Source organism: Malaya genurostris, chromosome 2 (assembly GCF_030247185.1).
Source record: "Malaya genurostris strain Urasoe2022 chromosome 2, Malgen_1.1, whole genome shotgun sequence".
Classification (NCBI taxonomy): Eukaryota; Metazoa; Arthropoda; class Insecta; order Diptera; family Culicidae; genus Malaya; species Malaya genurostris.
In genome coordinates, this window is record NC_080571.1 from 277,345,797 (window position 1) to 277,357,812 (window position 12,016).

The following is a 12,016-nucleotide window of genomic DNA, read 5'->3' on the forward strand; positions in this document are numbered from 1 at the left end:
TCTTTCCAAAGAACCAATTGTCTGAGGATGATAAGCTGTCGAAAAGGTTTGTTTAGTTTTTAACAATTTGCAAATTTGTTCTAGAACCTCGTTTTTATATTCGGTTCCTCTGTCGGTTTTTAACTCAAGAAATTTACCGTAAGTTAGAATGAAATTTTCTACTAACGCTTTAGCTACGATGTTAGCTTCTTTGGTTGGGATAGGTATATATACAACGTATTTGGTTAGTTCACACTGTATGCTTACAGCGTATCTATTATTATGGATCGTTTTGGGTAATGGTCTAACCGTATCGATTGCCACTACTTCAAATGGTTTGTTAGGTGTATTAGTAATTTGTAATTTTTCTTTAGTGTGTTTAATAATTTTATTCTTTTTGCAAATTTCACAGGCCTTGATGAAATTAGCAATTGAACTTTTCATAAATTTCCATGTGTATATTTCTCTTAATTTGATGTACAATCTGTTTTGTCCGATGTGTCCTCCTGTTGGTAATTCATGGTGATTCTTTAATATTGTTTGTATTTCCTGAGGTTTACTAATAAACTTCGGTGGTTTGTAGATAATAATTTGTAATGTTTTAATTGTTTTTAGGACGAGACCTTTAAACATTTCCATAGGTACCATTTCAAATATTTTATCATTGCAAGAGATTGCTACTCTGCTAACTTTTAATTTTCTCATTTCTTCTTCATATTTGGAGATTGCAAACTCGAGTGTTTGTCTGATATCTCTTATTTCTGTAATTACACGATGCATCGGTTTTTGTTTTTGTATACCTTGATATGTATCAATTATAATGTGGTTGTTTTCGAAAAAACACCTCATTTTCAATAAGTTTCTTACTTCGCTAGGGGTTTCCGTTGAATAAACAGAGAGTTGATCAGGCTCACTGTTGATGCAAGGATTATTACTTAAGTTATTCTTATAATTAGTATTTTTGGTATTATTTAGTTTATCCTGTTCTTTCTCCCTTTTTATTAGTTCTTGTTTTCTTGACATTGACCTTGTATTAACCATCAAAATACTGTTTGCCTTTAATTCATCTGAGGACATTATTATGCGTGATAACGCATCGGCTGCAACGTTACTTTTACCTTGGATATATTCTATATTAAATTCAAATTCCTCTAAATCTAACCTCATTCTAGTTAATTTGGAGGTTGGGTTTTTCATATTAAATAGAAATACTAACGGTCTGTGATCCGTTCGTATAGTAAATTTGCGTCCGTATAGGTAGGACTTAAAATAATTAATTGACCAATGTATTGCAGTCAATTCTTTCAAAATTACTGATTTATTTTTTTCTCCGGGTGTAAAGCTTTTGCTGGCGAATGCTATTGGTAAGTCATTGCCATTAATTATTTGTGATAAAACTGCACCACATCCAACGTCTGAAGCGTCTGTGGTTAAAATAAATTGTTCATTAAAATCTGGGTATTGTAGAAGTTTTGGTGACATTAAGAAGGATTTTAAAGTTACAAAAGCATGCTGGCATTCTAATGTCCATGAAAATTTCTGGTTTTTCTTTAGTAGCTGATTTAATGGGTAGGCTATGGTTGCGAAATTTGGGACGAATTTTCTGTAATAGTTGCAAAAGGCAACGAATCTTCGCACGTCGTCGCTACTTGTTGGCGTAGGATAATTTTTTATTGCTTCGTATTTATTATTATCCGGTAGTATTCCTTTGTCTGTAATTTTGTGACCTAAATATGTTACTTCTGTATTAAAAAATTTACACTTATTGAGGTTTAATTTAAGGTTGTACTTCCTAATGCGTTCATAAACATTCTCTAAATTCTGAAGGTGGTGTTGAATTGAGCATCCAACTACTATAATATCATCTATATATACAAAAGCATGCTCAGGTGTTAATCCTGACATTGCGATTGTCATCATTCGTTGAAAACTGTTTGGACTGATGTTTAAACCAAACGGTAACCTTTTAAATTGAAAGTGGCCAGATTGGGTCGAAAATGCTGTAAATTTCCTAGAGTTTACTTCTAAGGGTATTTGATGGAATCCTGACATTAAATCCAGAGTTGTAAAATATTTTGCTCTACCAAGCTGATCTAAGATAGCATCAATTCTTGGCAGTGGGAATTTATTGGCTTATATTTTTTTGTTAGGTTGCCGGAAATCAACTACTAATCTCCATTTTGTATTATTGTTTTCTGATTTTTTCGGGACTAGTAAAATTGGATTGTTATATGGTGATATGGATGGTTCGATAATATCATCTCTCAACATTTTGTTTACTTGTGTTGCAATTTCGTTGCTTTGTGAGTGAATCGTTTTGTAGTTTGGAATGTATACTGGGACTCTATCGCTCAGTTCAATATTTTGTGAATAAAAATTGTTTGACGAAACTGGTTCGTCTGGTAAGCAAAATATATCAGAATAATTTGAAATTAGTTTTTCCAGGCTGTTTTTAGCGTATATGGGTACATTGCTTAAATCGAGTTCAGTTAGGACTTTGTTTTTTTCTAGTGTTATTTTTGTACATGTTGTTTTTCAAAATTGTGTACTTACTTAGGGGTTCTAAAATTGGCTTGAATTCTGATTGGCTGACATTTATAGGTCTGTCAGTAGTATTCATAAATTTTACGAATTGATTTTGTGGTGAAATAATTGCGCTTGCGCAAAATAACCCTTGTTTAATTTCCCGTGAGTGTAGTACCATGTCCTCACTGATATTTAAATTTTGCATTATTCTGATAACTTCGCATCTTCCTGGTATAATGTAGTTTTTTTCGATTGTATCTTGAATCGGTATTGCTATTGGAATATTATTAATTGTAAAGTTTAATATCCAACATTCATAATCTATTAGGCATTTATGAGCCGAGAGGAAATCTCTACCTAAGATGCCGTCTGTAGAAATAGGAAAATTTGGGCTTACTAGGTGGAATCTATGTTTAATAGTAACTTCGTTGTTAAATATTAATTCTGTTTCTGTCGATGCGATGGTTTCTATCTCGCCATCGGTAATTCCGGTAAGATTAATTTTATTATTTATATTGATTGGTTGTTGTGGAGATATTTTGTTTGCTTTAAATACTGATATATCTGCACCTGAATCTATAATAAATGTGCATATTGAATTTGTCATTCTTATACCTACTTTGATAAAATTAGCGGCGTGTATATTCATGGTATACAAGGTCTTTCTTAAAAATTTTGGTTCGTTGGGTATTGGTTAATATTTTGTACTTGTTCGTACTGACGTGGTATTATATTTAATGTTTCATTTTGTGAGGCATTTTCCGTCTGTTCCTCGTTGGTTAATAATATTCTGTTATTTCCGTTCCTTCGGAAATTTTCGTGGTATTGACCATCTCTGCGGGGTCTTCCACGGTAATTGGTTGTATTCCGCATATTACCTTCATACCGGAATTCTTGATTATTTGCATTAAAATTATTATGGTTGAAATTATTATTAAAATTATTATGGTTATAATTATTTCTATTATTATGAAATAATTGTTTTTGTGGATACCTATTGTATTGCACTGGATATCTGGGTGCATTATATTGTCTTGCCCCTCTATTAAAATTATTCACACGTTGTTGGTGCTGTTGAACAAAACGTGTGTGCATTATTTGGGAGTGGGTTATTTCATTTGTACCCAATTCTTGTGCTTTCTGGTTTGCTTCTCTTATGTTGCTGAAATTACCAGCTTTGAGAATTATTTTTAATTCGGTGTTGTTACACCCTTTTATTAGAGCGTTTACCCCTATCTTAGTGCTCATAGATTTTGCCACTGGTAGTGGGATTTTTTGCTCGACATAGGTATTTTCGAGTTTCGTGCTGAGGGTTTCAATTTCATCGCAAAAACTGTTTATTGAGTTTTTCTGTTTTAAGGTGTTTATTTTCGCTATGATACTTTCGGGAGTGGTCGTGATTTTACACCTTTCCTCGACTAGTTGTATCAAATTATCGATTGTATTGACTGTTTCAGGGATGCCTTGTCTGGCTTTTCCGGACAGTCTGGTTTTTAGAAATTTTATTGCCATGGCCATGTGGTCTGGCAGAACTAACTCATTCAGCAATCTAGCTGAGTCAATAAATGTGTATAGATTCTCGGGAGAACCGTCGTAAGGTTCGATAAGAGCCGTCGCCTGACGTAAGTCAAACGGGGTTGTTGTTTGTGTCATTGTGTCGTTTTTGGTTGCTCTAATACATGCGAGTTTAAATTTTATTATTTCGCAAATTTCGTCAGTCCACAGTCTCGTATTTTTTACTAAGTTGTGGAAAGTCTTGTCGTCGATAATTTCTTCAATATTTTTTACGTTTCGTCTTTGACTCATCAGTGCAGAGCAGTTCAAATTGAACTGCTTAGTGCTAAACTCGACAGTTCAATTTGAACCGCTAAGCAGACGTAAAGTTTCTGCTATTTACAGAACACTTTTTGTTTTGCAACGAAGTGCAATGTCTTTTCTGACGTGCCGAACGAAAACGTGTTTTCCACTATTTCTGGCCGATGCAGGTATGGTCATTTAGGGGTTAGCCAAATTTTGTGCTAGGGCACATAACCGTTTTCAATATTTTTTACGTTTCGTCTTTGACTCATCAGTGCAGAGCAGTTCAAATTGAACTGCTTAGTGCTAAACTCGACAGTTCAATTTGAACCGCTAAGCAGACGTAAAGTTTCTGCTATTTACAGAACACTTTTTGTTTTGCAACGAAGTGCAATGTCTTTTCTGACGTGCCGAACGAAAACGTGTTTTCGACTATTTCTGGCCGATGCAGGTATGGTCATTTAGGGGTTAGCCAAATTTTGTGCTAGAGCACATAACCGTTTTCAATATTTTTTACGTTTCGTCTTTGACTCATCAGTGCAGAGCAGTTCAAATTGAACTGCTTAGTGCTAAACTCGACAGTTCAATTTGAACCGCTAAGCAGACGTAAAGTTTCTGCTATTTACAGAACACTTTTTGTTTTGCAACGAAGTGCAATGTCTTTTCTGACGTGCCGAACGAAAACGTGTTTTCGACTATTTCTGGCCGATGCAGGTATGGTCATTTAGGGGTTAGCCAAATTTTGTGCTAGGGCACATAACCGTTTTCTTGTTCCTTTATAAATAAATTTTCAAGGTCTTTTTTTAATTCTTGGCATCGATTCAATTTTTCTTCGAGTAATTTTTCTGATAGTTTCGTGTTTATAGACTTCTTTACGTAAATGTGGAGTTTTTCTAGCTCCTTATAATTTTGCATTTCATTTTCGCTTGGATATATATAACATTTATATAAAAAAAATTTATCACATATTAAAAAATATTATATTATTTTTCTCTTTTTTTTTTAAAAAGAAAAAATCATTCCTTTCGCAATTATAAGATATAGTGTGTAGTTTTCTAGACATGAATATACATGCGTAACCACATTTGTGTTTGTCGGGAATCGCTTGTTTGCGTTTTATTTCAGTACGAATTTTAATTTCATTTAATTTTTCTTTGACCGTTAAAGGCCATTTGTCGTTATAAAAATTTTCCATTGTCGTCAGAAAAAAAAAAAATTTTTTTTTTTTTGAGTAAGTAATTCAAACGTTGGCCAATTGTACCTGTCGTGCGGCCTTGGTTGCTATTTTTTTGTGAATTGTTTATGTAATTCCTATATTCCTTTTAATAACAGATACAAAGCGCGATGCCTTCGGTTTCTCTCTGTTGTGGGACTAATGTATTGTTGATGGTTTCGTCTGACGAAAACCAACCCATCTTAAACTTTATTTTAATATTTGTGTAATTTATTCTATTAAATTTTTTTTAGGGGTCCCTAATCTTACTTAAGCTAAGTACCTTTGATTTGTTGACTGCAAATTTTCTATCTCTCGGTTGCTGTCCGCTTCCAGTTTAGCTAGGTAGATTCCAACTTCCAAGTTCGGTAGATGCTCAACTTTGTTTATTAAGCGCACACTTCGTTTGGTAGATGCACAACGTTATTTGTTACGGCGCACATTTCGTTCGGTAGATGTTCAACTTTGTTTATTACGCGCACATTTCGTTCGGTAGATGCACAATTTTGTTTATTACGCGCACATTTCGTTCGGTAGGTGCACAGTTTTGTTTAACACGCGCACATTTCGTTCGGTTTTGATTTCTTTCACTTTTGAATGGCTCACTGGGACCAGGTTCTGAGTCCTAAGCTTTCGTTTGGAAATTTGTCTACGGAAAGCCAAATTGCACACTTCCCCAAATCACCAATAATTGGAACTTGTTGCCACCACTGTGGAATGCCAGGAACACTTTTTACAGGTATGCAACTATTTCATAAGTCAATTTCTTTGAAGCAGTAGTAACTTCCTTGGAGAAAAATAGGCACTTTTGCACTGTTCCGAATTTTGAATCCTGATCATTGTTTCGTTAGAGTTTATTTCTTCGATTTTTTTTCGCCTTGTCACATGCACGTATAAAACAGTCAATAGCACTTTAACTGAAACCGAATTGTTTCACAAGTTCAGCTCCCTAGAATCGTGTAGAAATTCTATCACCTGCACACCACGGAATCGCTGGTCGGAAAAACACTCGGTCGCCATTTAATAATAACTTTTCACGTTAGAGTTTTAAACGAATGATCATCCTTTATTTAAAAATCACTTATTTATATCCTATCCTCTCCTAACTTAGCTAATTGAATTTTACAGTATGGATTGCTAAAAAGCCGGGGGGGGAGGAGTTAGAACGCGCAGCGTAAATCTGATTTAACCAATGACATGTCTCGGTCATTGTATTGCATTTGAGTAGGAGAGAGTGAGTAATGTTTCTAGACAAGTGTGTGAGTGTGATACAGAAAGGAATGGAAGTTGAGAGTAGTCAGGTTTAACTCTCGTGAGTGTCGGTTCGAGTCAGTGTGTTTTCCTGGGTTACTGTTATTCTAGGTCATGCCATATGGCACTGTTTGAGAGAGGTGTGGAACGTGGAGAAACGGGAAATGACATAACTGTTTTGTTTTTGGGTGATATTTGATGCTTATGTTTCCTTATTTATTGTTGCGGTGTTTTCGTTGAGTCGAAGTAAGTGCTGACATTTTAATCGCCTTATGTAGGTGAAGTTTATATTTCAAGTGGGTTTCTGGGTTTCATGACATGGTGTCGAGTGGAAATTTGTCGAGTACGTGTTTTATGGAAATTTGTCAAGTGCGTGTGGTCTGAAGTGTGGGAAAGATTTAATCTTGAATATTTTACATGGTCTGAAATGTGTGAGGAGATTTAGTGTTACATGCTCATATTACATTCCAATCTGTTTTTCCCCGTTAGAAACTGATCATATTCAAAACTAGCTCTAGACGGCTCTCTGTCTATCCAAGGACTCAAACACAAATCATATAATGTGTTCGTTGTCAATAACTTTCTGACATATCAGAGACTTGGATGACTCGTATCGCTAAGATGCCTAAGTTCGACTCCTCTTGTAGAAGGTAAAAGTTTAGATACGAGAAGCCTTCTGCTTACTTAAATGACCCTTGTCACGTCTCACTTTTCCGCACTTTATTCTTCACATCCTTGCTCTTCCTTGAGTACTATAGCTCTATGATTTCATATTCTTTCTCCTCTTGTAATCTCTAGTTAGTTTGATATCGTTAAAAACCGAAAAAAAAGTTGTCAATAAGTCGTACATAAGCGTGCATCGATGCATCGTTACAGTTCTGGAAGCGAAGCACAAGATGCAAAATTCACACAGTTAACTAATACGAAGCTATATTCGGTTATGTCTGTGACATTACCCACTCGCCTTTTTTCTTCGCTGTTTCATGCGATTACTTTTTCACTCGGTCTGTTTCTCGTTGACAGTAATGGAAATTAAAAGCAAAGGGTTTTATTTGAACGATATTTTTTTTGTTGCTTGTTAAAATCTATTGTTAAACTCAGTAACAAGACAATATTTCCATCAGATATTATAACGAAAATTGTTTCCAGTTATAAGATTGTTCTTGCTGGCTGATCGGAAACTTCTAGCCAACTATCCATCAGTTTATTTGTGTATTTGTGTACGACTTGTTCGACATTTAATTTTTGTTGCTGCATTTGTGTACGACTTGTTGGACATTTAATTTTGTTGCTACTGAATGTGGAAGTCAGTTTGACTTAATTCCATGTTTTGATTTCGTCATATTATTTTTGTGCTCGTTGGAAATGCTACACAAATACCAAGCAATCTCTTAATCATGCAGTCGTCTCAAAACAGTGAAACACGAATAGGTCATATTTCAAATTGATTGGAATACTTCCAAAGTCATTGGAAATACATTTCCCGCTGTAATCTGCATATAAAGTGAATTAAATCAAGCCAAGAAATATGACTGCAAGAAAATAACAAAACTTGCCTGCAACGGTCGCTGAGCCCGAAGGATTATTAACAGAAGCCTTTTTCGAACCGAGACATCCAATTCAAGCCACGGTCCGTTGTAGGCAGCATGCGCAATGGCCATACTCTCCTCCCTAAGTTCGTTGGCATGCCAGTAAATGGTGAATAAATTGTAAATTGTCGAGGAAAAGAATCCCAATGCGAGCGATACTTGAGATGGGTTTACGGCCTAAAATTTAAAAACAAAACAGTAAGTAAACATAATTCGAACTGAATACTGATCGCTTACGACTATCAGCCCATAAGCCAAGACGCACAACATAATTCCAAACGTGAGCAGTTCCACAAAGAAGATGTCGGTCACGAGAGAGTTCAGTTCACATACGAATCGGATAACTCTTTGATGTTGTTGGATTATTGAAGTTAACTTGGAACACTGCCGGGAGTCTTTATAGATGGCATACTCCTTGAATGTCTCTAGTTGACGCACTATTGCATTTATCAGAACCATACCAAATAGCGTGCAATTTGTAAAGAAACTGCTAAACAGAATAAACATACACGAACAGTAAACTATAATAAACAATTCGAAAGAAAACAACACTTTCCATTGAAGCGAGTCGGATGCTTTCACCCCCGGAGCAAATATTTTAAACAGCAATTCTTTGTCTACCTCGGATATACACATATATAAAGAATAACTTATGCCAGGCACTATCGTCAAACTCAGATTAGCAATTAACATGATTCGAGCCCGTTTAGTCCATCGTTGTACTAAATTTTGAATGTGCTCATCCTTCATCGCCTGCAATAACAAAAAAAAAACGTGCTTAATCCACCTATCAGTGAGATGATACCTTTTTTTATCAATCCGCATGTGTTTTTTCATGAATATTCTTCGGTTTTCATGACATTATTTTAATGACCGTCGTTTTAAGCTGCAATTTGACATTTTAATCACTCATTACTCTATCTAAAAAGGTTACAATCGATTAAACTTTTCATGATATGTCGAAGTGAGTTCCACTTTAGAATTTACGGTAATTTAAGGTACTTCCAGAGCCGGTATTCAGGAACCAGCATATACCAAACCGATTCGTATGGCCATATGACGAATAAATTGCAATAGTTTTGAGTCCAACTTTCAAGCTTTTCGGGATTATCATCTTCTATATCGGTTTGAATTTTAAAAATTCATCCTCCTGTAATTCCAGAATCGGAAGTCAGCATTGAATAAAATTAATTAATTTTGTGTGGGACTATAAGTTTATTTTAATTTGAATTTTTTTCTGAAATTCGATTTGGCTTTATTTGAGAAAACGATTGAGCTTTGAGAAACGATTCGATACTGGAGCCGGAATTCGAAAATCGGTGTAGCCGAAGTCAGACAAATTCACCTGATTAGTTTACATTTGTTTCAATATGTTTAAAAATCAGTATAGACATCTTTGAGAAACCGTAGTACGAGTTAAATTGTTGGGTGCCTTCCGAATCGAAAACTGAATACCACTAAAACTGAAATAAGTTTATTTGGTTGTCGACTATTCAAATCAGCAAATCTTAGATGATTCTTAGATATCATTTGAATCTTAGATCGGTTCAGCCATCTACGAGGAAAATAAGTTACACAATTTTAATTTCGTTTCACATATCATCCTGTAGTTCCGGAACCAGAAGTCGGATCCAAACATAATTCAGGAACCTTGTTTAGGTGCATACGAATTTTCATATGAATCTGAGTTTGTAGAAAACGGTTGAGTCATCTTCGAAAATAAGGTAAAAAATTGAGTGAAATTATTTGTCACATACGCATTTGCTGATCTCGACGAACTGATTCAAATGGTATATGAAGGTTTTGTTCTTCCAGCATATATTGCTGTAAGCAGTTTAAATCAATATAATTATGAAATTGTTCAGAGTTCGGAAGTACTGCCATCTTTCCAATATGTCATATTCGAACGATTATGTTGCCAAAAACGAACCGTGCTAAAATTGGTCCGAGGCAAAATGTCATGAAAAATAATGCCGTTCACTGTCTTTTTAGTACTTAGAAACTATTGTATGTAACAGTATAAAAAATCGTGTTGTGTTGTCAACTAAAAGGTCGAGATCTCAGAGATGGCTGGACCGATTTTGATCAAACTAGTCGCAAATGAAAGGTCTCCCCGTCACCCAGAACGCTATTGAATGTTTTTGAGATCGGATGTATACTTTTTGAGTTATTCGAAGTTTTATGTCAAAATTTTCAGTTTTTTGACAGTATCTGTCACAATTGACCTTGAAAACAGAATATGTTTTCAGACTTAGATTTCGCACGGTAATAGCTATCCAACAAGCCATAGATTGTTAAAATCCGTCCATTTTTAACGGAGATATCGAATTTTTTGTGTAAGCGACTTTTCCCCCATATTTCAGCAGTAGAAGTTCTGAGCGCTGTATGGCAAAGAAAGGCTTGGGAGCAACGGAAAACACGATTTTCTATTTTGTTACAGTACCAAAAAGACTGTGTACAGCATCCTTTTTCATGACAATTTGCCTCGGACCGATTTTAGCACGGCTCGTTTTTGGCAACATAATCATTCGAATATGACATATATAAACCAGATGATGGCAGATTTTTTTTTAATTATATTGTTTTAAACTACTTACAGCAATAAATGCTGGAAGAACATTACATCCATATACCATTCGAATCAGTTCGTCGAGATCAGCAAATGCGTGTGTGACAAATAATTTCACTCAATTTTCTCTGAAAATTTCTTTTCTACAAATTCAGATTCATACGAAAATTCGTATGCTCCCAAACAAAGTTCCTGAATTATGTTTGGTTCCGACCTCTGGTTCCGGAACTACAGGATGATATATGAAACGAAATCAATATTGTGTAACTCATTCTTCTCGTAGATGGCTGAACCGATCTAAGATTCAAATGAAATCTAAGAATCATCTAAGATGCAAATGAAAAGTTTCAAGATTCTTTTAAACATCTTGCTCTTCAGTCAGATCCAACTTCCGGTTTCGGGGATACAGGGTGATTGGTATAAAAATATCTATTCCACATAAATTAATCAGGTTTATCGGGTTAGCAGATTTGGATAGTCGACAAAAAAAAATTAACTTTTTTCAGTTTTAGTGGTATTCAGTTTTCGATTCAGAAGGCACCTAAAAATTTAATTCGTGCTATTTCTCAAAGATGTCTTCACTGATTTTCAAATATTTTGAAACAAATGTAAACTATACAGCTCCTCGGGTGAATTTATTTGACTTCGGCCATACCGATTTTAGAATTCCGGTTCCAGTATAAAATCGTTTCTGAAAGCTCAATCGTTTTCTCAAAAAAAGCCTAATCAAATTTCAGAAACAAAAATTCAAATTAAAATAAACTTATATACAAAAATTATTAAATTTTATCCAAATATGACTTCCGGTTCTCGAATTACATGATGATGAATTTTTAAAATTCAAACCGATATAGAAGATGACAATCCCGAAAAGCTTCAAAGTTGAAATCAAAACTGTTGTAATTTATTCGTCATATGGCCATACGAATCGGTTTGGGTTATGCTGGTTCCTGAATACCGTAAACTCTAAAGTGGAACTTACTTCGACATATCAAGGCATGTTTAATCGATTATCACACTTTTAGATTCAAATTCGATCCGATTTGCAGTTTCGACATTACAGAGTAATGAGTGATTAAAATCTCAAATTGT

General features: G+C 34.9%; 1 pseudogene; it reads right to left on the minus strand.

The window, feature by feature from the left end:
• Positions 1 to 8,157: 8,157 nt before the first annotated feature.
• LOC131429237 (odorant receptor Or2-like) overlaps positions 8,158 to 12,016 on the minus strand; it is a 79,462-nt pseudogene continuing 75,603 nt past the window's right edge.